Raw genomic sequence first — 15,914 nt, 5'->3', positions numbered from 1 at the left:
GCCTCGTTTCGTGGCTTGCCTGACAAGCAAATGCGCGTGGTTTTCGCGTATCATCGCTTGCAAATTGCCAGGCGTCTCTTACGGGATCCAAGCAATCAGCGGTACATCAAAGAGCCTCAGCTTATAGTGAAAGCACTCTTTATTTGGTGTCGCTCAATTCTTGGTCAGTTTTTAGACTGCAGTCGTGTCCAGGGGTTCAAGCCACGCTGCAGTTAAACATGATGCGCTGTTATTTAGTGAGAAAAAAAATAGTCACCGGCTAGGTTCTGTTTCGACTACCAGACAGACAGAGAAATGAAAGTGGCGGTGAGAGGTAACGCTATCCTGTCTTACGTTGTTCCGTTTTAAACAGCTGCGTTTATAAAACAGCACTGCATAGCACGTACTAGCAGCAAGTCTTCTTTTAGCGCATATCGAGGAGATCAGTACCTTACCTTACACAGTAATTTACAATTTTTCAGTTCTCAAATTTTTTGTCCCAGCATGTTGGACATGAGCTGGTCGAAGAACATGCTTCTCGTGTTATCAACAAGTCATCGTTATCACCACCACTACTGCTGTCATCTTCGTCTCAGTCATTGGCATAATCGTCGCCAGTCAACCTGGTCAAGGCTATTTTACGACACTGGCCTCTTCCAATCATCTCCATTTAGCCCTGTCCTGTGCTAACCTCGGCTCCTTTATCCAACTAGATTTCCTTATCGTATCTGACCACTTCACTTTCTGCTACCCCCGGCTTCGTTTCTTGTTCCGTTCTCGAGCTGTACGGAGCCCCAATAAATAATCTTTGAGTGAAGTTACGACGTTCGACAGCTCTTGACAACAGTGAACGTCGTCGGCCTCGAACAAGCCCTGCTGCCAATCCAGCATAAGATCCATCATCTACCTGGGAACGTCTCATTGCGTACGCCTTTCTTGCACCGAAGTACCGAAGCGCCCTTACGAAGTTCTCGCGCTACTTGAGTAATTAGTCCTCGTCAAGTGCCTCACCTCGCAAAGGTGGGCGTGAGAGCAAGCATACGCATGACGCTGGGTCACGAAGGTCTTCGCGGCGCTGCCAGTCGTCCCATGTTTTCTCCAGTCGCAGGACTTCACCGCTCGCCCTTCGAGGCTTCTCCGGCACGAATGACGCTCCGGCGTGAATTCTGCTGGGAGAATTGCCTCGGGGAAAGACTCCGTTTGTGCAAGTGTTAGCGCACGTCGGTAGGGATAAGGTGCCTCTGTATTGACCGCCAGGCAGGAAGATGAGATTCGGAAGTTTGCTCGGATAGATAGGGTGGCCGCAGCCAGCGCAGCTGTGGGTACAGAACCGCAACTAGCGCAGGATCGCTGTCAGTACAGGACGCAACTAGAACACGATCAGTGTTATACAGGACCGTTGTTAGTGCTGTGCCGACACTATAGAGCACGACCACAACTAGCGGAGGGCCTGTTAGTACAGGACCGCAACTAGCCCGGGACCTCGGTTAGTACAGGACCGCAACTAGCGCGGGGCCTCTGGTAGTACAGGACCGCAACTAGCGCGGGGTCTCTGTTAGTACACGACTGCAACTAGCGCCGGGCCTGTGTTAGTACAGGACCTCAACTAGCGCGGAGCCTGTGTTAGTAAAGGACCGTAAGTGGTGCATGGCTTCTGTTAGTACAGGACTGCAACCAGCGCGGAGCCTTTGTTAGTACAGGACCGCAACTACTACGGAGCCTGTGTTAGTACAGGACCGCAACTAGTGCATGGTTTCTGTTAGTACAGGACCACAACTAGCGCGGAGCCTGTGTTTGTACAGGACCGCAAATAGTGCATGGCTTCTGATAGTACAGGACCGCAACTAGTGCACGGCTTCTGTTACTACAGGACCGCAACTATAGTGCGGAGCCTTTGTTAGTACAGCACCGCAACTAGTGCATGGCTTCTTTTAGTACAGGACTGCAACCAGCGCGGAGCTTTTTTTAGTACAGGACCGCAACTACTGCGGAGCCTGTGTTAATACAGGACCGCAACTAGTGCATGGTTTCTGTTAGTACAGGACCGCAATAGTGCATGGCTTCTGTTAGTACAGGACCGCAACTATAGTGCGGAGCCTTTGTTAGTACAGGACCGCAACTAGTGCATCGCTTCTGTTAGTACAGGACCGCAACTATAGTGCGGAGCCTTTGTTAGTACAGGACCGCAACTAGTGCATGGCTTCTGTTAGTACAGGACCGCAACTAGTGCATGGCTTCTGTTAGTACAGGACCGCAACTAGTGCGGAGCCTTTATTAGTAAAGGACCTCAACTACTGCGGAGCCTTTGTTACTACAGGACCGCAACTATGCATGGCTTCTGTTAGTACAGGACCGCAACTAGCGCGGAGCCATTGCTGGCACAGGACCGCAACTAGTGCGGAACCCTTGTTAGTACAGGACCGCAACTACTGCGGAGCCTGTGTTAGTACAGGACCGCAACCAGCGCGCTGCCTTTGCTGGCACAGGACCGAAACTAGTGCGGAGCCTTTGTTAGTACAGGACCGCAACTAGTGCGGAGCTTATGTTAGTACAGGACCGCAACTAGCGCGGAGCCTCTGTTAGCACAGGAGCGCAACTATCACAAGGCCTCGGATAGTACAGGATGCAACTAGCACAGGACCACTGTTAGTACATGACCACAGCTAGCACAGGACCGCTGTTAGTACAGGACTACAACTAGCACAGGACCGAAGCTAGCTCTGGACCCCTGCTCCTTGATCAGTGGAGTGGCGCTTCTCCCTCGCTCCGTGTGACCCGGACTCAGTGTGTCTTTTAGAAAAGAATTCAGTGAACGTTGCAACACTCACGGCCGGTAGGCAGGGCAGAAGCCAACGAAAATCTGAGTTTCTTCTTCGCAAAGGTGTGAAATATAGATTGTCCCGAAAACGCCAATTTCCCATGTAAAGGTGGAAGGCGACCGCACTGTAATGGCCAGATAGATTCCTGCTGCTACAACTGCACTCTGCACCTCTGTCTGAACAAGAGAAAGGGTTTGCATGGTGTTTGATACGAATGAAGGCTTTAGTATTCCACAAAACTCGGACTAGCTGCAGTGCAAAATATATCAAATGGCTGTTTGCTTCAGTTGGCCGCCTGCCATTTTCTCAAATTTCATCTGCGCTGGCAAAAGTTGTGATAATGGCTTTTCAATTTGGATACATTAGCTATATTAATGTGCATGTTATGATTTTTATCTTTTATTCATTCATAATGCGGATCAAACAAACAGACTATGCACTCTAAATCCTAAAATGTGTGTCATGGAGCTGTAACGGTACTATGTGCGACGAATGGTGAATTTGTGATTTGCGGGGAAACGGAATGATGTCCCTTGGCAGCGAGAATAATCAGGGTGGGGACAAGTCATCGCCCGTTGCTGTGCTACTTCTGTGTTTAATGGCCCCTGCATGTTTATGCGCTCTTACACGGGTCGAAAACATGCAAGTAATCCCACCCAAATCGAGGTTTTGTAACCTTAAGTGTCATGAAGGATACGCTCTGGGCAATATTTTTGACGCGTCGCGAGAAATCGACAAATCGATGTGCACATCGAGTAAAGAAAAAAAACCTGAAATGTTACGTAACGTAATGTTGCATTGCTCAAAAAATAATGATACTACGAGTGCCCAGCAAGACCGATATCTTTCTTCGATATCCTTGATTATTAGTGGGCAGTGTGAGATCACTGATCGTTTTTCTTCTCTCTTTCCAGATTGGTGAGTACTCCTCTTGGATTTTGATTGGTCTGCCTGGTACGACGGCCTCCAAGCCAACACTGCAGTACGTTTGCAAAGGTATACTGAGCTTTCGTTTCGCAGTTCTTCACTCCCGGGGTGATTCATAGAGCGGGGGTAAGCGCGGTAGCTCACTCCGGGCGAGTAATTTCGGAAAACCATGCTGACCGCCGTTTTTTCGACGAAAAAAAGTCCAGAAATGCATGGTGCAAATGGAACCGCTCCCCCATACCCACCCATTCAAGGAGTAACCCATTAATTCTCCTCTGTTTCGGCCTTTCACATGTTACTGTATTCCACAGCTCTTCATGACGATGATATGATTTTTTTTTTTAGTGCGGTAGCACTACTAGGCTCATTTTCCGATTTCGAGATTACGTACAGTACGTCCATTAAGCCTGCTTCGTGGCAGGCATCCCACCTGTTTACCGGGTTGTGGGCAATTTGCCAGGTGTGTACACCTGGCAGGCCTTGTGAACGCCTGTGTAAAAAGCACGGACCTGCGTGAAGGCCTTCAAAGTAAGTGCCTTCAGCGTAAAGGCCTTTAGGGCGAAGACCTTCGTGATAAATGCCTTGGAGGTAAAGGCCTTTAGGTCGAACGCATTTAGGCCAAATGCATTTAGCATGTAAGGACCTTAAGTAGCCACTGTAACTAATGCTGCTGCATGATTTTCCGTCGTTAGCTATGCTAAACCGTCTATTTTTTTTCGTTAACCACTCTAAACCCACAATACTAGTACGCAACTGCAATGACGCTGAGATAACAAATGATTAACCCATTCCATCAAGCTCGAACCAACCTCAAGTCCTCGATCATTGGATGTTCTTGCACACAATAGTCTCACCCTTTAATTTTAAGTTGAACTCAAATATCTTTTGTTCGCAGTGCTCTCTTTCAGTCTTTTTTTTTTTTTTGTTAACACATCTTTCAGTTTTCGTTTCATCACTCGCTCTGTACTTGTTTGCCAGATTTTTAGTCTTTTCAAGCTTCCAGGTTTCGGCGTCACGTTGTAGTATTGGCAGAGTGAAAAAAAAGAAAAAGAAAACGGAAACAGCCAGCTTCATCTTTAGGGCACATGACCGTTCCGCGCGGAAACACTCACGTGAGCGAGGTCCTTCCTTGGGATGTTCGAACGGCGCCAAAAGCCGCGTCCCCCCCTCTCTCTCTCTCCTCTTTCTGCTCTCTTCTTTTTCTCTCGTTTCCCAACTTCTGTTTATTGTATACTTATTTTACGCTCTCCAAGCGGTTTCCCCGCCGTAGAGAAACTGGTTGATTCACTCCCTTAACGCTTTCGCCGCCGTGGCTCTGGGGTCTTTTTCGCGGGGCTAGCTGGCCGGCTGGCCTCACGCCGTCGCGGTTGGGGGTCTTCTTCCTGCGGATGCTGCCGCCTTCTTCGCCCCCTCGCCCTCATCGGTGGTCGACGTGCGCGGAATGCGTTGACGTGGCCGGGGTCCGGTTACAGGTGCGCGCCGCTCTCTCGCGTCTACTTCGGACGCGGCCGTCGAAGCCAGCCGTTGAGCTCCCTTATTTGGGAGCAGCGACGGTGCTCGAAAACTCACTACATTCGAACCTCGTTATAACGAAAATGTTTATAACGAAATAATGGAAATAACGAAAGAACGCCAATTCCCTTTGGAAGCTTGGTCAAAACGGGCTATAACGAAGCTACGGTTATAACGAAGTAATTGCCGAGCCCCTTTAACTTCGTTATAACGAGGTTCAACTGTAATATTTAGTGTTGCGTGGTGTACGTTAGCGAAGCATTGAACAGCGTCTAATGTACGAAGATTTCCAGCGGATTGCGAGGACCATGAACGGGAACTTAGCCAGCCAGCAATTGAGCATCGATCCTTATTTTGAGAGCAGCGACGGAGCTCGAAAATTCACTACTGTCGAACCTCGTTATAGGGAAACGGTTTATAGCGAATTAATGAATATAATTAAGGAATGACGACTCCACTTGAAAGCTCTGTCAGCATAAGCTATAACGAAGCTACGGCTATAACGAAGTAATCGTCGGGCCCCTTTCATCTTCGTTAGCGAAGCGTTGGGATTGCGCCTGGATTATAGAAATTTTCAACGGATCACGAGAACCATGAACGGGAACGTTTCCGGTATCTATTTGGACACAAGAAATTTCCCGTGCGTTCATAGGGCGTTTTGTCTCGGGGAGAATTTTTTTCTGCTCTCCAGTCATACGCTAAGCGGTGCGCTGATTTCTTCGCCCGCGCCTCATGGTCTGAACTCGTGCATGCGCCAATCACTGAGGGATCGTACGCGGGAGTTGCAGCGATTGCTATCGCTATCACTTCTGTAACAAACCTGGGAGGTTTTAATTTAACAAATTAGTTGATTTTTCTAAAACAGCCGCAACGTATAGAAATCGACGGTGAGAGGTTATACGCAGTGAAGTTCATTTTCACCGCTCAATTACGCGCGCGCCGATACCTCCGCAGTATGACGTCATTCTTGCATTTTATATTCCCTCAATCAAAATGCACCCGCTGTAGGCGCGAGCATCGAACCCGCGACCTGCCACTCTGCACCAGGAAGCTAACGACAACGATGACTACACCGCGTACAGGGCGACGACACGGGCGCGTATTCTTGTCTTTTCGGCTACCGCGGCCCGTTACGTAACACTTTTCTCACTTTCAAGACTTTTCCTCTCGCTTGTAAGATGCACTGCAAGCGCAGAGCGTCGTTTCTCACCTTTTTCTTTTTTTTTTTCACTCGTCAAAAAATAGCCTCGGGCACCCTCGCGGACTGACCCCCGCAGAGGTGCAATTACGTAACTGTCAAAGCATCCCGCTGCAACACTGCTCAGTTTTGCTGTGACTGCTTGCAGCGCGCAGACGCGGGTTTCTTTCCACCGTTTGTTTCTTATTCTCCTATTTTTTTCTTCTTATATTAGCCAACAAACCCCAGGAATAGTCCTACGTTCATCCGCTGTCCGCGAGACGTAAACGCTGACGGCGGACGGAGTCCTGTGGTCGTGAGCTTTCGGGGAAAGCCGTTCTGCACGAACCGTGCGCAAGCGGCCTGCAGGTATACGACTTGCCTTTCGAAAGCGTTGTTCAAACTGATGAGGTCCGCTGTGACTGGTGACGACCTTGCCGCGTGTAAAGTATTCGAGAAAGACACCTCCGTCTGCCTGTTTTTTTCTGAGAAGGTTGTCGCCCTCGTCGACGGCGACAAATGCGTTTCTGAGGGTTCTTCAAGACACCCGTTACTCTCGACACCCGCGTGTTCAACATGCTCTCGGAGGACAGTGAACCTCTCTAAAGAGCGAACCAACATGGGCTAAAGGACCACGCTTAACGAGTGAGAGTTGAACCACTGGTGTACTGGTATGACAGGGTCTTCTTTGAGCTTGGAATTCACGGGTGTATAACCTTTAAATCCATTCACACTGCGGCCAGCGCCAGTAGAGGCCTGAGCCGTACGTCTGAGATTTGCGAGCGGATATATCTGCACCGTATACAGTAGATGATCGCGATAAGTATAAATGTTTTGATAGAGACTGTTCCGTAGCGTACACAAGCCACCACAAGTGTACTCTACAGATGTTTACACCCTTAAAGGTTTAATGCTGTTGTCCCACGATTTGCACCCTTTGAGGGTTTTCGTGAACATCCTAATTGTGTTAGGGTGTTACTGGGCACAGTAAGGGTGTTTATTAACACACTAGAGGGTATTTGCCCTGGAACACCTTTCTTACACCTTTAGGGGTGTAAAAACTTTTAAGAGAGTATACTTGCTTGGGGCATTTAAGAAATCACGTTGATAGAGGGAGAATAATTTTTATTCGGCATCAAATCAAGCGCCGCGAAAATCTGCGGCCTGCTGTTAGGCGTAGTGAGTTAGCTGAGTGGGCGGATTGGAGGGTTATTGGAAAAGGCGTAATTCGTTGTTGGCTTAAGGGCCGGGACAGTAGAGTGAGCGCACAATGGCAGGTTAATTACTGTATAAAACTGTTGTAAAGGAGGCCTCGAAGCTGCATGCATGCTAGTGAAAAGGAGTTAGAACCGGGAGTCACTTTAGGAAGGCTTTACGGCGTAGTCAACTCTCATGATGATTATGATGATGACGATCGACTAGACACGGGTCCGCATCCCTCTGTAGCCAAAAAAGAAATGAGCCATGTGTGGGAATTAAGCGCGAAAACTTCACATGCGCGACAAGACATACTTGGCGTATGTCTGGTGCATGGCCGACCTCCTTGGCGCAGTTTTACATGCCGGAAGGCAAGCCTTATAGGAATGCGTTGATCGCTGTTTTACATCCTCGTTTTTTTTTTTATTAGAGGAAGTCGCGATATGTTTCGGGCCCGAAATAGTTGGAATTTCCCTGCTTGGTGGTCCCTCGTCAACGGTGATTAATAGTGCGAGCCTGGGTCGGCGCGCTTTTGCCCTCTGTACGCTCGGCTTGATGGGCGTGACTTTAGCCCGTGGCGTATATATACGACGCACTGCTGAACATTGAGGGCCCCGTTGCTGATAGGAACGTGTGCGATCGATAGACGTTCGAAAATCGTTCTACGTTCGGGCGGATAGAGAGATCGAATTCGTCGCCTGGTTCGTGACATATCGTGAAGGCGTCGCTTACGCCCGTCCCTTGAGGTTTGTAGTGAGACAAATAACCAGTGGTGCTACCAGCCTGCCGACTCAGTTAAATCCGGGCTTTCGATATAGCGCAACTTCTCCCCTTTCCACTTTCGTTTCAGGCTGGTTTTTTGCGTTTGATTATACGTCAAGCCGTTCAAGGAAAGAAATGCGTATGTGCTCATAAGACCTGAGAAGATGTTCGGTCTGCGAGCGCTAATGAAAAAATATTTCTCAAGTTTGACTGGTGTTCCTATGAACTCACAAGAGAGAATTTCGCCGCCGTAGGTCCAGCAGTTCATTCTTTATAACCTTTCTCTGTACTCTATTTATGTTCAGGGTCTCAGCGCCTTCAGAAAATCTCAGCAGTGTCTTAGATATGACGCATATTTAGTGAAATAAATATGCAGCAGAATGCATAATGAACCATAATGAAACATATTAAAATCAAAATAAATATAATGTCATTGTGAAACGCGACACACTTTGCAGGTATTTGGCCGCTGAGAGGCAAGAGGCTAAATTAATTAGACCAAGCTACCAACATGGATGCCTGCTTAGAGCGCCTCAGTTCCTACAAAATTCTTTGAAGATTTGACTGCTTGGGACTACAGAGAACATTTTCTGACTTCCAGTGGCAGTTGAGCTGCATAATTAATGCATTAAAGAAAAAAACATCGAAGACAGATGTCCATTATAATGTACGCGGTGTCTGACGTGGATATACCTAGAACAAAGTTTGCCGAAAGAACGCAGTCCAACACAGAGTGGTTATGTGGTCCCTCTGTACTCCTAACGCTAATGTCATGTGTAGTTCAAAGAGAGGTCTTTAGCTGCTCAGGCGCCACGGGGATCCGAGGGAAATCGAAAAGATAAGTCAATTTCCTCTACGTCGCGTCTATTTACACATTTTTTATTGACAACCGCATGGTCCAACGGCAGGCTTTTGACAAATAATGGTATTCATATATTGCCGCTTTTATTTACCTAAAATTGAGAGAAATATTATGTTATATTAATTAATTGATTAATTTTACTTTCTTATATTGTTCTTCCCGCTTCTATGTATAGAAATGACTGCAGCAGTGGTGCCGTCTCTGACTCGCGTGAAATTGGTTTATTCTCTATTCTTGACTGGGAGGCAAATGTACACAATTTGTTTCTCACGTTCCTTCGCTAATCTAACCCTGTTCCTCAATTAAGGGCACACCGGCAGTAACCGGTCCCAAGAATACTTCGTTACCGGGACGGTCCTCGATCACTTTGCTCTAATAATAACAGCTTATCATCTGACACATCACTGAGCATCTACAGTCCCTGAGAAAACAGCTACTATGTCTGTTACACTTAGTTAGCCAGAAAAGGTCATAATCCCGAGATCGACCTTACACCGCTATTATTACGCGATGATGAGCAGCTTTGCGTGAAAGGACATCAGTCATCATCTTCATGAACGGAATTACCTCTACTCTGACAGTAGCTAACACCTCTCACGTACGTTGATCTTCTATTAATCGCCTCCTATGCCAACCACGCCCACCTCATCGCGGGAAATTTCGTAATCACATCTTTCCTCCGGACTCTCTTACGCGCTTCTGTTCACCCCGGAATCAACGTGGCTGTCTTAAAGAACCATCAGGCATGTGTTCTCTATATTACCCCCCCCCCCCCTCCTTTGTCCATGTTCCCCCCTTGATTTCCGGTAGAAAATCACTGTCATCATCCACACTAATAGCTTTGCGTCTCTTAAAGTTACCTCTGTCACATTCCAAGAGACGTCAATAACCACGGCGAATCAGTCAGGCACCGACTCCTCAGTGTTTCCTGTGCAGTGAGCTAGCTCTTTGCTTAATGCGCTATTTTGTTACGCGAAAGCGGGCTGGAAGGCTTCTGGAAGCTTGAGCTTACGCGCTGGTGCCTCCCGCGTGCAGTGACTGCGCTCTGCACGAGCTGCTGCTGCCCAAACCAAGCGCGCAGCTTAATTCGCGGACGGCCCCCTATTTGTCACGGACGCAGCGGGAACGCTTGTCACGAAAACGGCGACCTACATATATACCTACTCTTCGCGCAGTGTACGTGTTCTCTCGCTCTCCCTCGGGAGAGGACGTGACGGCCCGTTTTGTGGCGGTACATCCACTCCTTCAACCTAAATTAGCGGGAACAGGAACCAAGGGTAAAGGGAGCTTTGAGAAGGACGGCTTGAACTCCTTGCGTAATTTATTCACGGTTCTGCAAGGACGGGCGGCAGCCGAGAGCGCTCGACCTTCGCAATGCATCATCCTCGGTGAGCGCTCTAGAAGAATTCGTTTCTTTCTTTCTACCTTTCTTCCTGTCTAGCTTTCTTCCTTTCTCTGTTTCATTCTTTCTTCCTTTCTTTCTATCTTTCTTCCTGTCTATCTTTCTTCCTTTCTTTGTTTCTTTCTTTCTTCCTTTCTTTCTATCTTTCTTCCTTCCTTTCTTTGTTTCTTTCTTTCTTTCTATCTTTCTTCCTTTCTTTGTTTCTTTCTTTCTTCCTTTCTTTCTATCTTTCTTCCTGTCTATCTTTCTTCCTTTCTTTGTTTCTTTCTTTCTTCCTTTCTTTCTATCTTTCTTCCTGTCTATCTTTCTTCCTTTCTTTGTTTCTTTCTTTCTTCCTTCCTTTCTTTCTATCTTTCTTCCTGTCTATCTTTCTTCCTTTCTTTGTTTCTTTCTTTCTTCCTTTCTTTCTATCTTTCTTCCTGTCTATCTTTCTTCTTTTTTTTCATCTTTATTTCTTTCGTTCTTTCCTTCTCTCTCTTCCTCTCTCTATTTATCACTTTCTTTGTTTCTTTTTTCTTTCTTTCCATCTTTCTTTCTTTCGTTCTTTCCTTCTCTCTCTCTCTCGCTTCCTCTCTCTATTTCTCACTTCCTTTCTTTGTTTCTTTCTTTATATCTTTCTTTCCCTCTTTATCTCTCTCTCTTTCTTTCTATCTTCCCATCTTTCCTTCTTTCTCTCTTTCTTTATTTCTTCACAAGAGAACGGAAGAGATTGTTATTGGGGATGGTTCTGGTGTGCTTCATGGGAAATATCCGTTTTTTAACGTTCTGAAACAGGCGGGTTGTATTTGTAAAAAGATGGCAGATACAGAAACCTGAAGCTACTGCTCTAGCTGCATGGCTGCTCTAAGCTGGCGGAGAGATGTCGTTATATGTGTGGGTGATGATATAAAAATGATGGATGCGAATCTGTACGCGAACTTACTGCTGCTATTGGTTCTGCTCATAACCGATAATTAGTTGAGCTTGGTGTACAGCTCTACGTAAAAAGCGAAGGGCCGAGTTTACGCTGAACGCGGTTGTTTCGTCTTTATGTGAACTATAGCCTGTAAAGACAAAGAAAAAAAGTTGTGCCTAGTTCTGGCGTGCAAATGTCCCTCTACCGTGGACAAAAAAACTAAGGTAATGTGCAATCAATGGCGTTATATACGTGTTTCATAACTCTTTGTGTAACGAGGGAGAATTTAATCGATGGTCGCGATCGGACGAGTTTCGAGAACAAATGCTCATAGCTTCCGTAGATTGCATCATCACTCACGGAATAAAACATAAAAAGATCGTTCACATCGCAAAAATCAAGTGGTAAAAATCTTAACATTAGTTCAATTTAGCACTGGTTTCAATATTTCGAAGAAAAAAATTATCTAGTTACCGGCGTAACCAAATTAGAACATGAGCGAAAATCTACAGAATCTATTCAAACATATTCTGATAAGCCTTAATAAGAAAAATAACACCAGCCCATGAGTAATCACATAGGAGAGGTTGTCATGATAATATTTGCTTAATCTTCCTTCGTCAAGTAATGCATTTCAGTAATGAGCAAGAGATGACAGTTCTCAAGGAGTTGTGACGCAATAAAAGATGTAATCTCGCTGAAGTTTTCGATTAGGAAGCTGTACCTTGTAAAAATGTATGTTATAATACTCGCCTGAGTTTTATGTGAGTAATCACCCAGAAGAACGGTGTGTTTAATGTTGGCAGCTTTTGTCGACGTTTGTACTGTTATAAAAGAAAAATAGAAACGTCCGGCATGCTACGACGCCATAAATGCAGACCCAGTTTTGCAAGCTGTAGTTATGTTTGTTCAGACAGGTGACATTTGCTTTTACTGCGACGATATAATACGCGCTCTACAGTTTTGGCACGGTAATATTTAAGGTGGAATAACTTCGTAATAAACAGCGCTGTGATAATAAATGAAATAATGAGAGCTAGCGAAATGAATTGTTTGTCTCATTCTTCCGTTTTCGTGTTGCATCGATGTTTCGGTGCAATTTCAACACGAGACGACCGGCTTCGCGTTTCATCGTTCTTCGGGGTCCAAAATAGACGTGGCACTCAGTGTGCGGCACTCAGATAGTCTATAGACTGTCCATTTACTTTTGCCTGTTAAGTCTATACAATTTGTATAGACGAATCCTATAGACTAGTCTATAGGCAATACAAACCATATAGACAGTCTATAGTGTTATGGTCGTACACTTTTAGTAGACATTTGTTTATAGGCAATCTACAGACTATTAATACACAAGGAAATATCTTTAGGAAGGCAGTAAAGTCTATAAGAAGTCTATAGACAGTCTATAGACCTCTTTTATAAGGGGGAACCCTACAAGCCATATAAAAGGCTTTGACGCTTCGCTAGCAGCAGCCTGACTACTCGCACTGCCGGACAAAGGCCTCTCCCATGTCTCTCCACTTAACCCTGTCCTGTGCTTGCGGTGACCACCTTATCCCAGCCAACTTCTTAATCTCATCCGCCCATTAAACTTCCTGCCGCACCCTGCTACGCTTTGCCTTCTCTTCGTATCCACTCCGTTACCCTGAACGACCATCGGTTATCTACCCTTCGCATTACATGCCCTGCCCGAGCTGATTTCTTCATTTCTACTCAGATGTCGTTAACCCGTGTTTCTTCCCTTGCCCCAATCTGCCTTCGTCCTGTCTCGTAACGTTTCACCTATCGTTTTCCTTTCAGTAGCTCGCTGCGTTGTCCTCAACTTAAGGTGAACGCTTTTGGTTAGTCTCTACTGGATATTAATCACAAAGCGCTGCTGTGCCTATCGCGACCGATTACCGGGCAGCTTTGATTTTTAAATCAACGTCTTGTTACCGGCAGCGCCTGGAACGAAATCCACCTGCTATCTCTAGCGTTCTTGCTAACGATTAGCACGCTGTTATTGCGTTCGCAGAAGCAAGCCCGTGGGACATTCGACGTTTGTGATCAAAATTAATCAAACCGGAACTGCAAACAACACGCTCGTACAGCACGCGGCCTTCCGAGCCGGAAGCATCCAGTTACCCTTGCAAACACACAAGCAGTATACCAAGGCATGACCTCCGAGATCACATGGCCTCCGAGATCACCTGCTAGCGCTTGATCTCGGAGGCCATGCCCAAGGCCACGGCTTGCCTCGTAGAGCAGAGAGGAGCGCGCCGCGCTCATTTCGATGAAGATCACGTGCGCCTACAGCTGCTGCAGCGACGCTTGTCTCCATCTCTTCCAGTTGGGGGACGACAGAGAACAACGGGTGGCGGCGGCGCTGCCGCCACACGGCCTGGTCTCCACACAATCGGACCTCCCCCCCCACCCCCCCCCCCCCAAAAAAAAAAAAAAACGCCTCCTTGAACTTACCATGCCTCGCCGACAGCGTGGTCGGCTCATCATTTATCTGGCGCCCGACGCCACCTCCGCCTTCTTGTAGCACTCGTATCTCGAGCAACCGGACGCCCATTTCCATAAGACAAGAGACCCGACAGAACTGGGCGACCATAGAAAGACAGGTCCGGCGCGTCGGCACGACTGTGCCAGGCGACGTGCCTTCCAGGTACCCAACCCCGGACGCACTACAATACATAAGCCTTAAACAAGGACACTCGGACCCCACCGCTGCGGATCTCTGTGTGCGCGTGGACTTACAGAACAGGACGTTGAGTCGTTGAACCGGCGACTCCGGGTAGACCTCGTCCCGGTTGCGGTTGCCGCGTCTCTTCGGAGCCGGCCGTAAACGCGGAAAGGGAAACATTTATACGCACGGCGACGATTCTGGCCCGTCGTAAAGCACCCGGGATGAAGCCTTGGATGCCTCGCATAGCCGCGTATCCGTACCAGTGGTTACTTTGTAGCTGGATTCAGACAATGGCGCTGGCTTGTTTCCAGGCATGCGGAATCTATGCTGGGGCTCTGGCCTCTCACAAACTCAGCTGCGGCGCATACAAATTTTACAGCCTGTGACGTGTATATACACGACCGCGACTCTAACATTGTAATGTAGGCAGAACGTTCGCCTGTGCCCACATTGTAGGGTTTAGCGGTCATTTGCTTATCGTTATCATAAGCCGCCACAGCCGCTCTCTTCTTTGAAAGGACAGCAAACACCGGGAACACGCCGCAATGGCTGCTACTTTTCCTGCTTTGTGCTTTGCGTGTTTTTTCGATCGTTGGCCAGTCTGACTTTCTTGCTCTAATCCTTTATCTGCCTATTGTTCGCTCTCTTCGCCTTTTTCCTTGCTTCTTTCTTTTTCGCTCTCTCGTTCTTTATCTACTTTTTTCGTCCCTTTTTCTTCTCTCTTTTTTTTTCTGGCTCTAACTCTTTCTACTTTTTATTTTTTCTCCGTTTTACTCTCTCTGGTGAGGGCGATGTTTGGATAGGGATAAAATACACGGGAGAAAAAAAGAGGCGGTCAAGCTTGTTTTTTGCGCTTACTGTTGTGATCATATGGGCGCGAGTATGTGCTTAGTGGACCTCCCTCCCTTTGGATTCCTGTTTTTGGCAGGGCTGACGATACTTCAAAAGAAAAAAATGACTGGACGGTTACCACTAGTTAACGGGAGATTCAGCGAGAGCTGATAAGGCGTTTGTGTTTTACGATGTGTTGGGGCAGAGAATACGAGAGCGACCTGACGTCTGTGTGGTTCTAGGGCCCTCTTTTTCGTTTTTGCACTCGTAGTCGTTTGTCGTCTAGACCGCCGCTCTAAAAGCGCTGAGGTGCCGATGGTGCTGACCTCGGGCGGCGCGTTCCGCTGCAGCGGTCGCAGATGTACCGTGCTAATTTCCTCCCCTCTCGCCGTACCCTTCCTCCGCCTTTCACTCTAGCCATGGTTACCGTGGTACGCCTTCCTACACTCTCGCTACGCCCTCTTCCATCGCCGTACCCACCTTCCACAACAACTCTCCTTCTCCTTGTAGCGTAACTACCCTACGGTTGGTTTCCATGCTAAATTCCTCCGCTCTCACCGTACCCTTCCTCCGCCTTTCACTCTAGCCATGGTTACCGTGGTACGCCTTCCTACACTCTCGCTACGCCCTCTTCCATCGCCGTACCCTCCTTCCACAACAACTCTCCTTCTCCTTGTAGCGTAACTACCCTACGGTTGGTTTCCATGCTAAATTCCTCCGCTCTCACCGTACCCTTCCTCCGCCTTTCACTCTAGCCATGGTTACCGTGGTACGCCTTCCTACACTCTCGCTACGCCCTCTTCCATCGCCGTACCCACCTTCCACAACAACTCTCCTTCTCCTTGTAGCGTAACTACCCTACGGTTGGTTTCCATGC

Source organism: Amblyomma americanum, chromosome 11, assembly GCF_052857255.1.
Source record: "Amblyomma americanum isolate KBUSLIRL-KWMA chromosome 11, ASM5285725v1, whole genome shotgun sequence".
Taxonomy (NCBI): Eukaryota; Metazoa; Arthropoda; class Arachnida; order Ixodida; family Ixodidae; genus Amblyomma; species Amblyomma americanum.
Note: the sequence above shows the minus strand (reverse complement) of the source record.